The sequence below is a fragment of the Halichoerus grypus genome, chromosome 5 (genome assembly GCF_964656455.1).
Source record: "Halichoerus grypus chromosome 5, mHalGry1.hap1.1, whole genome shotgun sequence".
Taxonomy (NCBI): Eukaryota; Metazoa; Chordata; class Mammalia; order Carnivora; family Phocidae; genus Halichoerus; species Halichoerus grypus.
The window spans coordinates 123,565,121-123,588,144 of NC_135716.1; the positions used below are offsets into that span (position 1 = coordinate 123,565,121).

A 23,024-nucleotide genomic window follows, 5' to 3' on the forward strand; every position below is an offset into this window, starting at 1 on the left:
GGAAAAGTGAGATAAAAGTCACAGAAAGATGGTCTGGAACCTACAGGTTGCCAATGTCTTTCTGTATTTCTCCCACCACTTGCTCATCGAAGATACTTGCAAAATCAGGTTATATCACTTAGGACCTCATGTGTCAGAGGTGTATACTTCATAGAGGTTTAGCTGCCTGCCCCATATATGCAAATATTTAAATCATAGTATCATAGAATTTCAGAGCTGGAAAAGAGCTTAGAATTAATCTTGTAAAGTCCAAGCTCCTAATTTTACAAATAAACTAAATCTTACAGAAGTAAAGAAATTAACCTCAAATCACAGAACTACTTAACGATAGAGCAAAATCTTGAATCCCTGCTTCCAAAGTCCCATTTTAATGCTACTTCCTCAGACTCTAGAATCTGGAACAATACTCTACACTGTAGAGAATCTCATGAATAATAATCTTGAAGGATGGAAGGAATCCATTTTCTCGGATACAAATAAGAGCCCATTCTTATAACTTACGATTTACATGATTTTCAGGATAAGCATATTTTCCATGCATAGAAATATGGAATGCATAGAAAATGTAGCCCAGATGAGTGCTAAATGTTTTAAAAACAAAATATGCCTGGAAAAGAAGCAAAATTAGAACAGTACAGGAGAGAGTCTCACAAATCCATAGTCTGAGACTTTGAAGAATATCTCAAGTCTGTGGCATCACAAAATAGTTGCAAGTTTCTAGATGCTGAGATCTTGGAATGACTAACTAAGGCCTATCTGTTAAAATGCATGCCCTTGGCATTGCTATGATTCAGTTAGATGGTATCATTTTAATTCAAACTGGGCCCTTGATAGCCCCAATCCACACACTGAAAGGAACCGCCTCACCATCCCGGGGATCACCGTAACCAAACTTTGTGCAGAACTAACCCTCCTGAAACATTTGCACGGTCCATGGCACGTGGATGCTTAATAGAGAAGGTTGTTGAACAGGTGAATTATCTGTTCGCAGAATACTGAGAAATGTGTAGTATGAGACATTGGAAAACACGTAGTTTGAAGGTACATCTGCAGATTTTGACCAACCCTGATACTGGTGTTAATAAATCAGCCTCTGTACCACTTGTAAAGGAAAAACATACTGACTATAACTTTCTCACCCTCTGGAGCCTTGTCTTGAAAAAGAGATAGAAATCTTCTCTGTATTTCGAAGAAAACAACAGTCTTTAAAAAAATTCAATGTCCTGGAGTGCCTGGGTGGCTCAGATGGTTGAGCTCTGCCTTTGGCTTGATGATCGCTGGGTCCTGGGATCAAGCCCCACATTGGGCTCCTGGCTGGCTCAGTGGGGAGTCTGCTTCTCCCTCTCCCCCTGCTTGTGTGCTCTCTGTCTCTCTCTCAAATGAATAAATAAAATCTTTTTTAAAAAAATTCAATGTACTTATTTTTCTAACTACATTAGTTTCATGCCAAAAATGGATTCTCCTAAGGAAAGAGCAAAATCTTGACATCCATTGTAGCTTCAACCTCCCCATACCTCAGGAAGAAAGTTCTTTTCCTATGTCTTGAACTAATAGAAGTTCGCCCTGGTACTGTAGTCCCTGGGCCATGGATGGAGGCAAACAACCTCAGGTAATGCCCTTTGGACACAACTCACAATCCACACATTTTGGCATCAAAGAAAGTGTTGAATCGGGGGGGCTTTTTGGTCAAGCATTAGCCAAAAATATTTTTAATATTAGGAGAGAAGAATACATACATAAGTCACCATACTGTAAAGCAAAAATTATTGCTACGAAAGAAATATAACCAAAGTACTATAAAGTACAAGTGAGATACTCTATGTAACTGATAGCATGAGAAAAGTTATAAAATGCAGTCAAATTGGGCTTTGAACAATTTGTTAAATTCCAATAGGAAGAAACATAGAGACAGCATGCCATGCTGCAGTAGTGAAAGCATGAACATTTAACCTGTGTTTAGGAATGGAGAGAAGACCAGAGGTCGCAATGTTAAGTCGTGGGGAAGAAAAGAGGTTATGGGATGATCCGCTGCACTTTGCCTCCAGATCTGTTCCTCAGGCAGGCACCTCATTCCACCCAGTGTCACAGAAAAGCCCACTTCTGGGCATCTGGGTGCTCAGTCAGTGAAGCATCTCCCTTCAGTTCAGGTCGTGATCTCAGGGTCCTGGGATGGAGCCCCACATCGGGCTCTCTGCTCAGCGGGGGGGGGGGGGGGGGGGTCTGCTTCTCCCTCTCACTCTCCCTTTGTGCTCTCTCATTCGAATAAATAAATAAATAATCTTTAAAAAAGGAAAGAAAAGAAAAAAAGAAAAGCCCACTTCTGCAGGCTGCTTTCTCCAGGCTCCCACCTCAGTGGGTTTATATCTGGGTCTGGCCAGTGCGAGGTACCTGCTAGAGATGGGAGGGCAGAAGTGGGAGATCTTGGGCTCCTCTCTTACTCTTGAGCATGACCTCTGGCAGCTAAAGCATCCTCTTCCTGGCTCTAGCTTCCTGGGGTAGCCCCACCCGGAGCAGTGTCACTTGTCACAAGGAAGTTCCCACTAATGTTAGCTTCCTCCAAAGAGCTTTGCCTCTTGGTCCTGGGAACTCTATCTTGTCACATTGTTCTTTCCGCCCTGAGGGTGGTAGCGGCTTCCTGTTTTAGTTGAAGGAAATTAGAATACGTCACCCCCAAAATACGCCTCTTGGACATAAAAATTATTTTGAGCTAAAAGCAATTAAGAAGCAGGGAACACAAGAAAAGCTCTCCCTATCCTCCCCCTTTCTGCCTAAAGGTAAGCTATAAATTCTCCTTTTACTGGAGACAGTCTCGTATCAGCCCAGAGCAATCTGCAAACAAACCTTACTTGATGAGTGCCCTCCCGTGTATTTACCATCCCACAGCTTGCTATCCTTGGAAGCCTAAAACTGCTCTCCTTGTCCTGTCATTTCCCTACAAATTTATTGTTCTTCGTTGAAGATGCTACATAAGCTGGAGTTGTAAGCCATAACTTTGGGTGTGTGTGTGTGTGTGTGTTTTCTTTTTTTTTTTGAAGTTGACATACAATGTTATATACATTTCAGGTGTACAACATAGTAACTCAATAATTCTGTACATTACACAATGCTCAAGTGTAGTCACCATCCAATGTTATTACAGTATTATTCACTGTATTCCTTATGCTGTACTTTTCATCCCCACAATCTATTTATAAGTGGAAGTTTGTACCTCTTAATCCCCTTTACTTATTTGCCCACCCCCCACCCCCAACCCCTCTGACCATCAGTTTGTTCTCTGTATTTGAGTCTGTTTATAGTTTTTTTGTTTGTTTGGTCATTTGTTTTGTTTCTGTTTTTCTAAAGATTTATTTATTTATTTCAGAGGTGGGGTGAGGGGCAGAGGGAGAGGGAGAGAGAGAATCCTGGAGCAGACTCCCTGCTGAGTGCGGAGTTCAAAGACACCGGCTCAATCCCATGACCCTGAGATCATGACTTGAGCCAAAATCAACAGTTGGACGCTTAACCAGTTGATCCACCCAAGCACCCCCGTTTTGTTTTTAGATTCCACACATAAGTGAAATCATATGGTATTTGTCTTTCTCTGTCTGACTTATTTCAGTTAGCATAATACCCTCTAGGTCCAACCACATTGTCGCAAATAGCAAAATTTCATTCTTTTTATGGCTGAGTAATATTCTGTTGTATATATTTTTTTCTCCATTTATCCACTGATGGGCACTTAGGTTGCTGCCATATCTTGGCTATTGTAAATAATGCTGTAATGAACAGAGGAGTGCATATATCTTTTTCTAAGCCACAGCTTTGAGTTACTCGTTGAGGTTTCTCCCTCATGATGTGCAGTGTGCATGTGTTAATAAACTGTTTTTCTCTTGCTGATCTGACTTTTGTTAAAGAGACCCAGCTAAAAACACTTAAGATGGGTAGAAGTAAAGTTTCGTCTCCCATATTTGGCTAAACTATGGTTTGCTTCTCTGTCTTTCATTTGACTTCTCGGCTTTCCATCACTTGCGTAGTCAAATTTCTGCATTAAATTACATTGCTTAAACGACCTGGAGTTCCTTCTATTTTCTGCCGGAGTTCCTTCTATTTTCTGCCGGAGTCTGAAGAATGCAGATAGCCATTAAGACTGACTATTAAAAGGAGTAATGGCTTCAGCTCCGCCTTTCTTTGCCTTTTCCTACTTTAGTTTCCTACATTTAAAAATAGTTTTTTGTTATTGTTCTCAACTGGCATTAAATGAATCGGATTCACATTCCATCAACCTTCATATGTTTTCTAATCACTTCATTTAGTCTCCCAAAACATTATTGGACATCTACTATGCACAGAAACTGTACTATTTGGACTCCTGCCCACAAGAAGCTGTGTGCCATGTACCCAGTCATGTAGCGAGGTAATTCACATAGAGTGTCACAATGCTTGAGTGGTATCTACAGAGTCAGCAGAAGGCCAATGGCAGAGAAAACAATCCATTATTGGTAGGTGGTAGATGGGAGTGGGGGAGGAATATTATACAAGATCAGGGAAAAATGAATAATGGTTAAAGGCAGTTATTTAGTGCTTAATGTGTTTCAGAGGCTTTTCAAAAAAGTACTTTACATATACTTTCTCATTTAATCCTCAAAATAATCAATGTAGGTAAAGTATCCTATTTACCAGATGAGAAGACAAGGCAAAGAGAAATTAAGTAACTGCCCCCAAAGTATGAACAAAGCCATGGAGACAGGAGGATGCACAAAACAGTGAAGAGGAGGAAGTCACTCAGTTGAGCTCTTTTTTAGGGTTTGAGATCAAATATGTCCAGATTAGGAAAACCGTCCTAAGAAAGGGTTGGACTCAATACTACGTAGCTGAAAGGAATCCACTGTAAATCTCAATGAAGGCAGCACTGACATGGAAACGGGGCATATTTTCATGTTTTTACAGCAATTTACTATAGTAACTAATTCGCAAACTCTTGCTTCATATGTAATAATCCTAAATCAAATAGAAATTCAAATTGAGAGAACATGGCACTTGAAGTATAATGTTTCTCCTGTTCCCCACAACTGTGATTTATCTACACAAATTAACTCCTGTATAAGTGGGTTCAAGACTTCATTATCCAAAAGTAATATAATTGGGGGTCACATTTATGAAAAGCAAAAGGCAAAAGTACCAATTTTGTGTGTTCATTGGTCACCATAAGCCTTAAGTACTACATATTAAATTTCTATTCTGCAGGTTAGCAAAAATGCTAAAATAGGACACACTAATGTTTAGCTTAAAATGCAAATATGCGTACATAATAAGTCTAATATAATGCCAGAAACATTAGAGAATGCAGACCACAGCATTTCCAAGTACTACCACATCTTCAACACCAGGAGAAAATTATCTTCTATTTAAATGTTGCGTACCTTTAACAAAATTACACATTTGAAAATTTGTCTGTTGTGATAGTTTTTTTTAAGAATTAGAAACCTCAGCAGTTTCTATTCAAGCTTCCAAATTCAACCTTCAGCATCCTTTCCACTTTGTAAATTAACCAGTAGGGGGCAGACGTGACCAAGCCATTTAATATGTTTCTATTTGCTATTATAAAGCTAATTGAATTTGAGTTACAGTATGCCCTTGAAGCCAAAGGTATATTTTTTTTAAAAATCGCATAGCAAACAACCAAAAGCAAAAGCTCTGATAATTTGGCTTTCGGTCTCTTTCATTTTTTTATGAGCTATCAAAGTCCAAGTCTTACCTTTGTTTTCAACTACAATAAAGTTAAATTTACAATAGAGAGACATAGTAACTTATCAGTTTGTTGTTATACAAGATTGGCAATGTCCATCAGCACCTGCGTTTCTAAGTGCCTGCACTGATAATCTGGCTGTATATATTATCTAATTTAGCTCTTACAACATATCTATGAATAAAGTGTTACCATCATCTGTAAGACAGGAAAATGAGAGACTTCTTAAAGTTCACATATTATGTAGCAGAGACCCAGTTTTGTCTAATTCTAATGTTTGTATATGATATCACTTCTCATTTTTTTCTGTTTTAATTATGAAACATATAATACATGCAGAAAAGTACATAAAATACAAATGTAGAACTTAAAAATAATTATAAAGCAAAGATCCATTTTACCACCACCCTGTTCAAAACAAAGGACATTTTTAGCTTCTGCAGAACCACTAGGTGAGCTCCTGACTCTTCACAACCCCAAACCCTTGAAAGGTAATTACCATCATTTCCTCTCTTTTATTTAGAACTTTTGCGAGATTTATACAAATCTATTCATAATGTATAGATTCATTCATGTCTTTATCCTTTTGGTCAATATTATATTTGCAATATTTACACTGATATATATAGTTATAGTTCTTTAATTTTCTTTGCTATATGAAATGAAGTACTCTATATAATATACCACAATTTATTATCTTTTCTACTATTGATGGGCATGTGGGTTGCTTCCAATTGGGATGCTACTACAAAAATTCTTTTTTTTTTTTTTTTTTAAAGATTTTATTTATTTGACAGAGAGAGAGATAGCGAGAGCAGGAACACAAGCAGGGGGAGTGGGAGAGGGAGAAGCAGGCTTCCCGCCGAGCAGGGAGCCCGATGTGGGACTCGATCCCAGGACCCCGGGATCATGACCTGAGCCGAAGGCAGACGCTTAACGACTGAGCCACCCAGGCACCCCTACAAAAATTCTTATACATGTATTTTGATGCATACATAAAATGTACCCTTAAGATATGTAACTGAGAGTCAAAATGCTAGCTCATTGGGTCTGTCTGTATAGCATGTCCTTTACTGGAAACAATCCAAAAGTCTGTTAACAGGTGAATGGATAAAGAAATGTAGTATATTCACACAACGAAATACTACGCAGCAATAAAAAGAACTATTGTTACATGCAACAGCATGGTTGAATCTCGAAACACACTGAATAAATGAAGCCAGACACTAAAGAGTATATTCTTTACAATTTCAGGCATACAAATTCTAAAAAATGAAAAGTAACTTAAAGTGACAGAATACAGACCAGTGGTTGTCTGAGGACCAGAACAAGAGGTAGAATAAAGAGAATGGATTACAAAGTCACTCTGTCATTTTTTTTGGGGGGGGGGATAGAAATATTTGTAATCTTGACTGTCAAGACTATTTTACAGTGTATTCATATGTCAAACTTCACTCAATTTTTACACCTTAAATATGTGTACTTTATATGTCAATTAAATTTCAATAAAAGTAAAAAAGAATCAAATTATTTTAGTTTGGAACTTTAGATATAGAGATAGATATAGATGATATAGATATAGAACATGTTTCTTCTGTACTGGATATTTGAATTTCCTTTTTCTTTAGAGCACCTTCTCAAGTCTTTGGTTCATTTTCTTTTATATTTTAGCTTTCTTCTAGACCTGTAGGATTTCTTTGTACACCCTTTTATTAGTTCTTTGCTAATATGTTCTCCCACATTTTGCTGTGTCTTTTCACTATCTTAATGGGATTTGTTGAATATAAAAGTTACTGATTTCAATGTAGCTGAATTTTCAATCTCTTTTGAAATTAAGCTTTTGTATCTGGTTTAAGAAATATGACTTTAAGAAATATTCCCTTACCCCCAAGTTATAAAAGTACCCTTCTATTTTATCTTCTAAAAGCCTTTTAGCATTTAGGTGCTTAGTCCAACTAAAGTAGACTTTTGTGTATGATGCGAGGAATTCAGTTTTATTTTTCCCCATATGGATGACCAATTGACTAGACCACTTATGAACTGTCTGTTATTTTTCCATTCATCTGTAATGCTACCCTTATCATAGAACAAATGTCCAGACATGTTTAAGTCTGTTTCTGGACTCTCCATTCTGTTCCATTAATTTATTAATGCACCACAGTCTACTTATATTTTTTAATATGTCTCTTTATACCTGTTTTCCCACTTCGTTCTTCAAGAACATCTTGGCTATGTTTGACCCTTTACACTACTCTGTAAATTTTAGGATAATGTCAACTTCTTCATGATGCTACTTCTCATTTTCAAGCTATACTTACAAATTGAAATATAGTATGTTCCCATTATGGAATCTTTAATATTATACAAAATTGGAAAGACCCAAAATCATATGGTTTATTTCTATGTAGTTATAAATCAGAAAAATGCTTAATGCAACATATATGGAATGTATTATTGACCTATAAGGAGAGTATTAGAACTACCCATTAACATCACGATAATAGGATAGATGAGAATAAACTATCTTTACCTATGTGCAATAATATGAATCTAACAAATACACTATCTCATGAAAGAAGTCAGACCCAAAAGGGTAAATAGTGCATAATGTTATATAAGGGATAAAAAAGGACAAGACTAATCTATGCAATTAGAAGTCAGAATAGTGGATATCCTAGGTAGCTAGACTGGGGCTTAAAGGGGACTTCTAGAATGTTCTGTTTCTTACCTGAGTTCTAGTTTCATGGGTTAAGTCTATCAAAATGTATTGAGCCATATAATTATGAACTGTGCACTTTTTATATGTATACGTTACTTTAATAAAAAAACTTTTTAAAAGTAATTATTAATCATTTTTAGACTTATTAATAAGACTTTCTTTATAATCTAAGTGAAAAACTAGATAGAAAACTTCCCTAATGCATAAGATAGATATTGAGGTGCCTCTCCTGCTCAGTTAATCCAACAGTGCCCAGGTCCGTGTTTAACTCCCTTCTTCTAATAACAAATCACTCTTCCTGGGAAAGTATGACTTAAGATGGGATGATCATATTTCTCTCTCTTCTGCAGATAAAGTGATTGTTCCTGGGGTAGGCATATGATTTGAACTAAATCAATTGCAGTCCTTTTTTGGATCATTTCACAGCGAAACTGGAAAAGAAAAGCCCTCTTCCTTTTTGGGTCACAAGACTGAATGAATGTCAACTTGAAGCTTGGATTCAAATGGCTTAAGATTTATCAAGAATGCTAGACTGAGAGAATGACAGCAATAGACACGAAGAAGGAACCAGAATGTGTGTGTGTGTGTGTGTGTGAGTGTGTGTGCACGTGTATGAGAGAGAGAAAGAGAGAATAGCTTTTGAATCCCTAGATTCAACCATTTCTGAGGCAGTTAAGTTCAGTCCCAGCCTTTTATATGGTTTGATTATTTTTTAATCATGTAATTCAGGTTGAGGTTTGTCACTTGTAACTAAAATAGTCATAATTGACAGAAAAATCAAACAATAGTCTTTGTCAGTTTTAATCCTCTCAAACTCTTACCAATATTGTCACTTCTCAGAAGAGGGTTTCAGATATTAAACAAACAAAAAAATGGCTTTAGGTTAAAGAATATAACATTAACTGGAGACCCAAAGAGAAGATCAAATACTTTAGAAATAAAACAAGAAGACAAAATTAAGATGATGTAGGTGAAGACCCGAAGACGCTGACAAATTAAAATAAACTTTTCCAAAATCACACACACACACTTAAGTTAAATTCAGGTTTTCTAAACAGAAACTTTCAATTTTCACAGATACAGAACATAAATCCAAAAAAATTATGATCATTTTTTCCCACCATTAATGGCTTTAAAGCCCACTGTTCCTCGTTAGTTGCAGGTATTATGATTTTATATATGTATCTTCATCCCAGACATAAATAAAACATGTCCCTTCTGTTTCAGCTACTTCTCTTTTTCCTGTGTTTTCTTATTTCTCAATTTTCAATCTTCTATGATGAGATAAATATTATTAGTATGTGAAGGGTTCACATATTTTTTCCTTCTTTTACACACTTGATTATTCCTTTTCTTTGATCTCTGAGAAAAGAGAAACAAAATATTCTTACTGGATAATCTAGGGAAAAGCAACCAGAAGGAGGAGGAACATTGGGCTACTGGGGGGTCTAAGCCAACCAGCCCTGACTTTGGGAGTGAATGCTCCATGAAGAAGAGAAGACATGGAGAAACCAAGATGGTGGAGTCAGTAGTAACCTGAGAGTTTCTTAGTAGTTTGCAAGTGAGAGAGAATAAAGAGGATATGATATTCTAATTTGATTTCTCACAAACTGAAATAGATTTGAGTATAAATTGAAACTTCTGTCTGATCTTTGATTGAAACAGTACAGCATGTATTCTTGAGAGAATTTGAGAGAGAATACATGTAATGCTAAAATCTGAGGCCATAAATATGAAAGGCACATACATCTACCTAGCACTGACCACATGGCATTAAGAAAACTCTGAGGCAGGAGACACGTCAAAAAAGTCAAGGCAAAAAAGGCAAAAACATAGGTCCCAAGAAAGCAGCAAGTAATCAAAGATCACATCTGATCAGGAACAATGCTGATCCAATCCATTTCTGGGTCCCAAGCAAAGAAGCATATTTTTGAGAGAAGAGGGCAAGGATACAACTTGGGGTGTTCAGACAGTAGAAATGACAGAGGCGCATCATTTCAAAGATTCTATCTTAAGACATGGGGGAAAGAGAAGTAGTGCAAATTCTCTAAGATGTACCCTAAGTGTGGGAAATCAGGAAATGTGAGGGGAAAAAAACACATCCAGCCAGTGAATTAAAGGGTAGGACTACTCACAAGACAGCGACCTACAGTGACACAGTGAACTGCCACGTACCCAATAGATCCAAGCAGGAAGAGCCATACAGGACACCTTCAAGTGTCGATACCACCAAATGCATCTACCTGTTTTCTCAAGAGGCAAATCCTCTAAGAAGTCATCTGCAGCCCACAGCATCTGTCTCAGTGCAGAGAGGATCAGAATGTCTTTATAGGGTCCAACTCCCACTCTGAAGTATAATTACTAACCACCAAGGTGTCAGAAAGAGCAAATCCAAGTTCTCTATGGACTGTCTCTAACTGCAATATAGAAACAGTGACAAAGACTATTTTAGGTCAATATATATTGTGAAAGCAATAACAAAAAGCAGGAGCTTGGCAATAGTATTCCTATTGAGGAAAATGAAGATAGAGATCTGATCCCATAAATACTTTCTTAAAGAGCTTCACAAGTCAATCTCCAATATCACTATGAATTTTCATCAAGAATGCACATAATAGATTCCATATGATTTAGAAATGAAAGGAACTAATAGTTCCATATAGATTACTTTGAAACTGAAGCATTTTTAATACCCTTATGCTAGAGTCTGTAATTTCCCTGTTTCCTATTAAAAGTTATTCTCATGATTAGTCAAATTTACTAGACTAGTTTAATAATGATATTTTAATTCTTGCTTGGACTAATTTATCTGGGGAATGACACTGTCTGGGTACAAAACAGGGCTCTGTTATTTCTTGTCACTGTCAAAAACACTGGCAAATGCTTTACTCTCTATGCTTTTGTTTCCTCATCTATAAAATGTGGTAATGACACAAGGTTGTTGTAAGTATTGAATAAGAAAATTTATCACATATTTAGTGCTCAACAAATACTAGCTATCATTACATCTTCCCAACTGGTATTCCCAAGTCCAGGTTCCTTTTGACTCAATTCATTCTGCATGTAGGTAGCAGATTAATTTTTGTGAAGCTTCAGTTTGGTTATATCACTACTTTTTATAGCAGCATTATCTACAATAGCCAAATTATGGAAACAGCCCAAGTGTCCATCGACTGATGAATGGATAAAGAAGATGTGGTGTGTGTGTGTGTGTGTGTGTGTGTGTGTGTGTGTGTATATATATATATATATATATATATATATATATATATAATGGAATATTACTCAGCCATCAAAAAGAATGAAATCTTGCCATTTGCAACAATATGGATGGAGCTAGAGAGTATTATGCTAAGTGAAATAAGTCAGAGAAAGACAAATACCATATGATTTCACTCATATGTGGAATTTAAGAAACAAAACAAATGAGCAAAGGGTAAAAAAAAGAGAGAGAGAGAGAGAGAGACAAACTAAGAGATAAACTCTGAACTATAGAGAACAAACTGAAGGTTACCAGAGAGGAGGGGGTGGGAGGGATGGGGGAAACAGGTGATGGGGATTAAGGAGGGCACTTGTGATGAGCACTGGGTGATATATGGATATGTTGAATCACTATATTATACACTTGAAACTAATATTGCACTGTGTGTTAACTAACTGGAATTTAAATAAAAACTTAAAAGAAGAGAAAAAAATTGCTATGATTCCCCATAATGCACCTAATTAAGTAAAGTCACCTCATGCAAATATAACTTCTCTATCTCCCCCTACAAAGATTCGGCCCTCCACTAAACTGAATGACCCCATGCTTCCCACTCACACTGCCTCTTCCTACACTGAGGTATTGACTTAGGCTATCCTCATAGCCTGAATTTTTTCCACATTTTGTCTCTTCACCTCCTGAAATCCTCCTCCTCTTTGAAAGCTATTTCCCAGTGACACTCCAGGAATGAAATCTTCCCCATCCCCTTTAACACAATATTTTCCTCCTCTAAACTTTTTTTTTTTAAGATTTTATTTATTTATTTGACAGAGATAGAGCCAGAGAGCACAAGAGGAGAGAACAGCCGAGGGAGAGGGAGAAGCAGGCTCCTCACTGAGCAGGGAGCCTGACGCAGGGCTCGATCCCAGGACACTGGGATCATGACCCGAGCCAAAGGCAGACGCTCAACCATCTGAGCCACCCGAGCTCCCCACCTCCTCCAAACTTTTGATTTTGAGTCCCTTCGTGAGATTTATCATACCCATACTCTGTCGATTTTTTCCTATCCCACTCCCCCTATCCCCTCACCTGCACTAATAAAATTATAAGCTTCTGAGTGCAGAGAAATTATTTTAGTTTTCTGCGTATCTGGTTAGAGACTATCACACTGACTCAATTATGACAGGCAATCAATAAATATTTGTTGAATTGAACCTATTTGGGTTAAATTATAATGAATGGAATGATCTGTGTCCTTGTAAAGATGAATATATATTTAATTTTTAAATCTTGAGACATAAGTCTGAATTACCCAAGCAATTGTTTTAATTCTTAAGTTCAGTAGGTGTCCATTTTTATTTTTATTCACAGTAATATCATGTGATTATAGTGACATATCCCAGAAAATGTATCTACAAAGAGGAACATCATTCATTACCTTGAGCTTCACAGGCATACATCTGTATACGTCTCTAAGGTCACCTCTTGTAATCAGATCCATGCTATCCACATGAGTGAGCAAAACCACATGTGCTACACCTAGGCCGAACAGATACATGTCACTTTGATCATTAAAGACAGCATCAGTTAGAAAGAAAGAAAGAAAGAAAGAAAGAAAGAAAGAAGAAAGAAAGAGAAAGAAAGAAAAAGAAAGAAGAAAGAAAGAAAGAAAGAAAGAAAGAAAGAAAGAAAGAAGAAAGAAAGAGAAAGAAAGAGAAAGAAGAAAGAAAGAAAGAAAAGAAAGAAAGAAGAAAGAAAGAAAGAAAGAAGAAAGAAAGAAAGAAAGAAAGAAAGAAAGAAAGAAAGAAAGAAAGAAAGAAAGAAAAAAGAAGAAAGAAAGAAAGAAAGAAAGAAAGAAAGAAAGAAAGAAAGAAAGAAAAGAAAGAAAGAAAGAAGAGAAAAGAAAGAAGAGAAAAGAAAGAAAGAAAGAGAGCATCAGTATGTTTCAGTTAATCAGCTATAAATTATGCAACAGGCTATCTATGGAGCAATTTCAGAGATGTGGGGAGGCCAAATTGGGGAGGCCCTAAAAATAGCCCGCTCAAGTACTCATCAGTACCTGGAATTCGTCTGACATAGGAAATTCCCTTCATTGCTTTCCGTGGTAAGAAATGAGGCTTCAAATGAAGCCACCTCTTGGAAGAGGTAACTAAAGAGAAAACTATTGATGTTACAATATTGATTGGTCTTCTGTCCTGTCCAAACAGTTGTTTTTATGGAGACTAGAGAAAAGAGATCTCATAAACAAGATGGGGGAGAAGAATCCTCAAGAAGGAAATAGCATGTGTCAGAGCATCACAAATACATTGCTTTTCTGTCACAAAGTTAACAGGCAGCTCCCTGCACCCCTCCCTGGCAAAATTTCAAATTTCAGTGAGCAAGTAAATCACTCCATGCTTCTAACTTAACCAAAGTTGTGATAAACTGGCTCTCTCCCAGACAGAATGGGTAATAAAGCCAAGAAAAGCCAGTATGGGGCACCTTAATTCCCCGATCCTGTTTACCTTCTCCGAAGCCTTTATGCTACCCTGCCCTACCTAACATCTTACTTCCCTGCCACGTTTTCTTACTGAAATACTGTTTTCCATTTCTAATCATTTAAGGCCCAAGGGGAAATCTAGAACTTTTGGCAAATTAATTCATGTTAGGATACAGTGGTAGCAGGTAGTGAAGACTGTGTTAAACTCTTCAAATATATTGATTTGTTTAATCCTTATAATAAATTTCTGAGATAGGTGCTATTGTTATACTAATTTTATAGATTCGGAAATTGAGACATAGAGAGTTTAGGTCATGGCACGAAGTCATACAGCTATCAAGTGCTTGATTTGCTTGAACCACACTGATGGGCCAGGGAAGATTCATATATGCAATTTCTCAAATTTTTCATCCTGTTCTAAAATCAATCTACAATATAGTCTAATTAATTACCCTTAACAGCAAAGTGGAATGAGACTCACCACACTTTATCAATTCCCTTTGAATTTTTTTGATCTTTGCATCATGTCACAAGAGAGGTATTCAAGAGTTGATGTCTAACACAAACGCCGCACAATGGATTCTGTCCTTCAGCAATGGGTGATCAATATAATCAATATAGTTACTATATAGTTACTATGACCTGGTGTGATTGGTGCCGTGGAATTAAACTGTAAGGTAAACATAAAGCAACATATTAATTCCATAGATATTCATGAGCACATACTATGTATCAGACAGTGTGCAAGTCTCTGATAGTATGAGGCTAACAATCCGGTAGAGAAGACAGTCTATGCAAGTAGCTAGCAGCCCATTTCATGCAGTCAGGTAAAGTTTCTGCAAGAAAGGGACAAGTAATCTGGGAGCTACAAAGTAGGGGGAGTTAGTCTGATAAAGGGAATGAGCATATGGACGAAAGTGTTCTAGATAGAAGTAATGTGGTGGAGGTGAGAGCGTTCAGAAAGAAATCTGGTATCATCACACAGAATGTAAGGGCCGAAAGTGGTTCAAAATGAGATGCATTTATTCTTGAACTAGCAGTCCCTCTGCTGGGAATCTGTCACAGGTATACTGGCAAAAATACAAAATGATGCATGTGCAAGCCTATCAACTTCAGGACTATTTGTAGTGGCAAGATTCTAATATATCAATAACATAGAGTATTTCGTGAATTCTCTAAAAAGAGGAGAACCACAAATCTGTAAGTATTTTCTTATGTAGTAAAAAAGGAAAGTAAACCTTAAATTGTTATATGGTTGCTTATAAGAAAAGGGAAGAAATGTATTTGAAGGGCCAGGGAAAGAAAATGGATTCTTGGACTATGCCTTATTTTGTCAAGTTGACTTTAGACTATATTTCAGTACACCAAAACTAATTGCATGTGGTTTGGGTGAGTGTCAGTTGATGAGTAAGGGTGGGTTAGGTATTTGTCGTCAGAGTTTTGGTGTACTTGCTATGATTTATGGATTATATGTTATGATGTATTAAATTCAATTCCAAGTAATACAGGAAAGGAGAAAGTGGATAGACACAGATGACGGGCCATGAGTCAAAAATTGTTGAAGCTGAGTAAATGGGAATTCATTAAATAGTTTTGTCTACTTTTGCATTAGTTTAAAATTCTCTATAATAAAGTTGTTTTAAAAAAAAGAATATTTAAAAATAAACTTTACCTCTACAAGACAATGCTATACTAAAGAATGAAAAGCCCTTGCATGAATAGAAAAATAAAACATGCTGTGTTTCTGGATAAGAACACTGGATATGTGAAGATGTAAATCAAATTTTGATATAAAATTTTAATGTAATTTTAATCAAAGCACCAACAAATCAAACACAAACAATCAAAACACAAACAGGCTCACTTGGAAAAGTATATTGTGAAAATAATCAAGAAAAACAAATGCAAGAAATAAATAATGAGTATGACTTGTCCAGTGAGGTATCAAAACATAGTTGATTGCTATGGTAATTAAAAAAATTAAATGATATGGTAATAAAAATAATATCATAAAGGAATTGATAAATACATCAATAGAACAAACCAATCTCTATATTTGGTAGGGAAAAGATGCAAAGACATTCAATAAAAGATGCTTGCACAATTGACTATTCATTTGGAACAAAGTAAATTAATGATTAATTCAAAATCTAAATGTCTATAAAAAAGACTAGAAAGTTTTAAAAAATGACAGACTAAAGTGGCTTTCTCTTTAATCCCCGCTCCTCTTGCCTAGACCACAGACAGGGCTCAGTGTGAACATCTGGAGAGCGTAAGGATGAAAGCCACACGTTTTAGTCAGGTATACTGACTAAAGCAGCTTGGGCTGCTATAACAAATTACCATATTTGGTGCCATAAAGAACAAAAATTACTTCTTACAGTTCTGAGGCCTAGAAAGTCCAAGATCAAGGTGCTAGCCGATTTGGTGTCTGATGAGAGCCTTCTTCCTGATTTGTAGACAGCTACCTTCTTGTTGTGTCCTCATATGGCAGAGAGAAACATCATCTCTCTCCTATCTCTTCTTGTAAGGACACTAATCCCATTCATGAGGGATTTACCTTCATGACCTAATCACCTCTCAAAGGCCCCACCTCTTAATACCATCACACTGGGGATTAGGGCTTTAGCATGTGAATTTTAGGGGGATACAAAGCACCCCATACTGAGGGTCTCATAAGAGAAAGTGAGATGGACCCTTGAAATTGATAACCTCAGAGAGCTTCCACACGGACCCAAAGCTGCCTACATTCAGACTTCTGTTACATAAGAAAAATGACCTATGTGAGTAAATTGATGTATTGGATTTCTGTTTCACATAGCCAAAGGCAATTGAATATATAACAACATTCAGAGTTGTTATGACAGCTATGACAGAAGAGTCTTTTGGATGTTTTAATTCTTTGTAAAATAAAATATCAAAAAGGAACAAATGACCTTGAACAAGTATAGTTCAAGAAAATAAAATGGTAATGCATTAAATTAGACTAGTATCTGCTGTTGTCAATAGTGAGCAAAAACAAACATTTTAAATATCAGTTATAATTTCTCAATGATTAGCCCAATCATACCTGGTATCTGTCAGAAGTGTGGCCTTTTAAAATGTAGACTACGTCATCCACGCACAACCCTTTTTCCTTCTCCCCCAGCCCCATTGAGTCACACAGAATCAACAGTAGGGTGTTGTCATCCTTCAAATCCTTAATGGAATATGTCCTGTACTACAAGAGGAGAAAAAAAGCAATTTTAAGAGTACATTTTTTTAATTGCAAACGGAGATAAAGTCTACGTGGAATGAAGTCCATCAGCGAAAGACTTTTCAAAACTAATTAACTTGAACAAAGAAGCAAAGGCTGAGTGACCTTGAATGGACATACCCTGTCAGATACTCCAGTTGTACCAGAGCCCACCAGAGCCTGGGGTGTTACATGGCCTCGGAAAACAGATTTTACCGAGTTGAAAAAGCTAGACTTCCCAGCCCCATTTGGACCCAGGAGCAAAATCTGCTTTGGTGAACGAGGTCTTTATGTGGTTTGTAAGTTTTCATGTCAAACAATAATCTCTTGTGGAGTCTGTTTAGACAGGACAATTTTAAAAATTGACCGAGGGTAGATCACAAGAGCTTACCATAAGTTTTCCTAGAATTCGTTTTTTCTTATATATTATTATTTATTTTTGACTAGCAACTTGCTTTCCTGTTAAAAGGACAAGCAACTATCCTACTTCAAAACCTACTATAAAAGAAGAAAAAAGCAAAAATAACACTTAGAGCCAATCAGACATAAAACCTTTCAGATTTAAGCAACCAGACACATATAAACCTTGTAATAAATATGAACTGTGTTAAGTATGAAGATAACTTATTAATAATAAACTTCAAAAAGCACAACATCACATGTGACTTTTGAAGTTTATGGAAGTAGATAATTTCTAACATGTTCTTGAAGTTCATGTAAGTATTCTCCACCTACCAGCCACCCCTTCCAAAGCAATTCCCTAAAGTAGTTGAAACGGTAACTTCAAGATGTCTAAGCAAAAATGTAGACATGCAGCCAAATAATTATTTTCCTTCAAGTATATAAAAACATTAGGAATGTTTTCCCTTTACTCAGAGTTCTTTCTGTTTTAACATTGGTATTATCAAATAGTCTTATGATTATAAATATAATTATAGTTTATTCTTGATGATCCACAAGTTATGTTATAATCTGTGCTACTACTTTGACAGAACCTATAAAAGAATAAGTCTAAGATAATAAACAGAATAACAGAAGATTAAAAACATTGACTTACTGAGTAATCCCTTTCATGATTCTTTCGTCCAATAAATCTAGGGAAATAATCAAAGAAAAATGAAAAGTACAAGTTGTTGAATGACTGGCTAACTGAATGTCAACGCAGTCACTAGGGAAAAATACAGAAATAGCTTTTCCATGACAACAGCACACACAGTATAAGGAAAGCAAGTGGAGAAAATTCTGGCAAATCTCCTTAACATCTCACGTGGAGAATCTAGAGCTAGAGGCAAGATGGGCACGGTAAAACTAGATTGTCCACAGATCTCTTCTCACCCAATTACTCAGCAGTAGTATGTGGCTTGCTCCAACATGGGCAATGAGAACTGGGGTCCTTTCTGAATCAGAGAAGCAAGGCATAAAGGCGTGGACAGGCCAGGGGAAAACTTAAAACAGTTCCTCTCCATAATCCAAGAGGTCTGAAAGGGATAAGGTACAGAGACATACAAACAAGAAAAAAACCACAGGCACCAAATTTTCTCCAAAACCTACTATCTACAATTGGGGTTCCTGTAACTTCCAGACCAATCGATTTTCTTTCTGGCTCCAAAGAGAATGTAGGACTCATCCCTCACCCAATCAGAGCGCAGTGAGTGGTTCAGGGGCGGGCTGAGGACTTTATGTGAACCAATGAGACTCAGGCCCAGAATGACTTACTTCCTGCGAAGAAGAGACGCTCTTTGGTGGTGGATTTAAAACTGAAAGGATCAGCTGCAGGGTGCCTGGGTGGCTCAGTGGGTTGAGTGACCAAGTCTTGGTTTCTGTTCAGGTCATGATCTCCCAGTGGTGGGATTGAGCCCAGGTCAGGCTCTGTGCCCCGCGTTGGGCTCCATGCTCAGCATTGGGTCTGCTGTGGATTCTCTCTCCCTCTCCTCCCCCCACTCACTCACTCAGGCTCTCTCTCTAAAATAAATACATGATAAATAAAATCTTAAAAAAAAAACCCTGAAAGGATCAGGTGTAGTGATGCTGGCAATTCTCTACACTACAAAAGAATACTATGTGAAACATTTAAAAATATGGCTATACATGTGGAAAGAAAACCTCTTTAAATAACCGAAAGTAAAAATACTGAAGACTACATACAATGACTATAATAAAACGAGAAAAGAATAAGTGTAAACAAAGAGAAAAGCAACCTCTTGGAATTTTTCAAAGAACTTCTTAACTTTAACATCCAAAAGGAAATTAAAAATCAAAATTGTAAATATAAAGAAAATAATATAAACACTTTATATCAACCCTGTGATAAAAGTACACTTGGCTAATAACAAGAAAGAAGGAAAGTTTTGAAAATAGAAAATAGAAACAGAAAAGAATATAGAAACGAACCTTAGAAATATAAGAGGGAATTAACAAAAATACAAGACAGATTTTATAAATTGAAAAAAGGATAAATTAATATAGTAATTGGTTTAAACTATAAAATAAATAAATTACTGACTAGTCTAATCAAAGAAAACCAAATCCACAAAATGTCATGCCACAGTTCACATACCAGAATAGCTACATATTGTAACAAAAAGTGCTGGGAAAACTTTAAAAGTGACAGAAACTCTCATGCACTGCTCTGGCAGTGGAAATTGGTATGGCTACATTGGAAAGCTTTGTCAGTATCCACTGAAGCTGAACATACACAAATCCGATGACCCAGAAATTTTATATTTATATTCGTCAAAAAATATGAATGTGTGAAACAAAACACATGTACAAGAAGTCTTATAGCACTATTATTTGTAATAGCCCCCAACTGGAAAACTCAAATGTCCACCAACAGTAATTTTATTTAAAAAAAAAAAAAAAAAAAAGCAGGTTTTTGTTTTTTTTAAAATAGCGCCTGGGTGGCTCAGTCAGTTAAGTGTCTGACTCTTGATCTCGGCTCAGGTCTTGATCTCACAGTCTTGAGTTCAAGCCCCGAGTTGGGCTCCACACTGGGCATGGAGCCTACTTTAAAAAAAAAAAAAAAAAAGTATGACGGAATCATTATACTGGCATCCTATATGACAATGAAAATGAACAAATGACTCCAACACACATAATATGGATGAATCAGTAGGGAGGTAGGGAGCTAAAGCAGCTGTCCTGAGATGCATTCACTCACTTTACCAAGTAACACTCAGGGAAAAAAAGATAAGTGACCCAGCCTAATTTCTTTGAAAATATGCTAATGATCTTATCTCCAGCTAAATAGACTAATGATATTTCCTACAAGGAAAGTACTTATCTCTTGAATGTCCTTAACAGGATGCTCCTGGCTAAGGATTACTTAGAATAAATAAATATAGCTTCTATGGATTTATGAGGCATGTCTTCATGGGAATTGTCATGTGAGCTGATTGTCTTAGTCGGCTCAGGCTGCCATACAAAATACCATGAACTGGGACAACAGAAATTTATTTCTCACAGTTCTGGAAGCTGAGAAGTCCAAGATCACTGTGCAGCAAAGTAGATTTCATCCTGAAACCTCTTCTCTTTCCTGGCAGGTAGCTGCCATCTCATTGTGTTCTCCCATGACCCCTCCTTGTATGTTCATGGGGAGAGTGTGAGCTCTCTGGTGTCCCTTCTTATATGAACGCTTATCCTATTGAATTAAGGCCCCACTCTTATGACCTCATTTAACCTTAATTACTTCCTTAGAGGCCCCATCTCCAAGTATAGTCACATTGGGGATTAGGGCTTCAACATATGAGTTTGGGGTGGGGGGAGCACATTCAGTCTATAGCACTGACATATAAACATTCCATAACGTAACCACTCTTCAATACGTAAGGTGGCCCACAAACTTCATAAAACAATCCTGCCTGTTCTTTTATACAGAAAGCATATGTCTAATATGCAAAGGAAGGACCTAGGAGCCACAAAGAATAATCTTGTACCCTTTCTGCCTTCTCTGAGATTTCTGATTGCCTTTATCCTTGAAATGATTAGTCAAACCTAATACTGCGTAAGATACCTGATTTGTAGAGGTCTGATTTTATAATCCACTCCCTTGTTTAGCTCAATCCCTCAAACGTAATATTGAATGTAAGAGGTCAGACACCCAAGAGTACATATTTTGATATGATTCCATTTATATAGAATTCAAAAAGAAGAAGTTATTAATGTCAACACAAGCCAAAGTAATAGTTATCTTTGGCTGGTAATAACCAGGAAGAATCAGCAAGGAGTCTTTTGAAATGATGATAATAATCTATTTCTTCATCCAAGTAGTAGCTATATTAATGTGTCTAATTTATAAAAGTTTGTCAATTGGTACATTTATCAATTGTGCATTTCTCTGTTTATGTGTTATACTTCAATAAAAAGTTTCCTTAACTGATCCAGGATTGTCAACATCATGACATATCCAAGTAAATTGACCAGACATCAACAAAAATTTTTTTAGATGTTTGGGGCAGCCAGGAAGAAAGATCAAATCACTCAAAGGGAAAAAATTAAAATAAATAAGTCTGGCCCTAGGTTTTCCACAGCAACATCAATCCTGTAGAAACATTACAAAATCCCCCAAAGAATTACATACTCTGATGATCATTCAAGTATAAAGACCACAGACAAGGAGTTTGGAACATGAAAATACTCAGGGGATATTATTCCTAGGGTCCCTTCCTTTAAATGGTTAGACATAAATAACTCTTTCAGAGAAGAAATGTAAATGGCCAATACACATAGACTTGCTAGTAATCAGGAATAAGCAAAGAAGAAAATGAGAAACCATCTTTTGACCATCAAATTGCAAATATTCTAAAGTTTGATAATATCAAATATTGGCAAGAAGATAAGGAAATAGGCATTTCTATAACACTGTTGGGAAAGTATAGAAGAAGTATTTTTGTGCACAGTTATATTCACAAATACATTACAAAAGCATTGTTTATAACAGCAAATATTGGAAACAATGTCCTTTAGCAGAAAAATAAGTAAATTAATTTTGGTCTTTTAATATAATGGATACAATGGGAAATTTCAGGATCTAGTACCAATCAAGAGAAGTTTGAGCTTTGGTTTCGTTCCAAGAGAATCTCACAATCTAAGTTTGCTTCCCCTTTCTTTCTCTCTCTCTCTCTCTCCCCCTTCTCCTTCTACCTTTTCTCCCCCTCCCCTACCCCTTCCCCCACACAAACACACTCCAGAAAACTCTATATATGCTACTTTTGACCACAGTTGGGTCTCAGCAAACATGTGTGGCCAGGTTTCAGTCTTGGTCACCCAGAAATAAGGACATTCTTCCTTAAAGAGATGGGTTGCCTCAAATCCACCAAACATTCAGGAGAGAGCTCTATATAAGATTATCTGATTAAATCTATCTTCACAATGAAAAACTTCACATTCTTCAAAGGAAATAGATTGATTTTGAAGTAGTCCAAGTTCTTTAATTGCATCTAAGTTCATAGTCACTTTTTTTTGCTTCAGATTAAGGAGGAATTTGAAACCATCCCACCCTTTATGATATTCATGAAGAAATATAGACGGTGAATATGTTCCTATATTGCATTCTGAAATTTCATTCTCTTGAAAGGCAAGAAGGACAATGGGAACTTTGTCATCTTTCTTGTAACTCTCTTTTATATAGGCCCCCAAAACACAATGTCCACCATAAATCACCAT

The 23,024-nt window shown here is 36.6% G+C and overlaps 1 pseudogene; it reads right to left on the reverse strand.

Moving 5' to 3' along the window:
- Positions 1-10,491: 10,491 nt before the first annotated feature.
- Positions 10,492-23,024, reverse strand: LOC144381798 (interferon-induced protein 44-like; annotated as a pseudogene).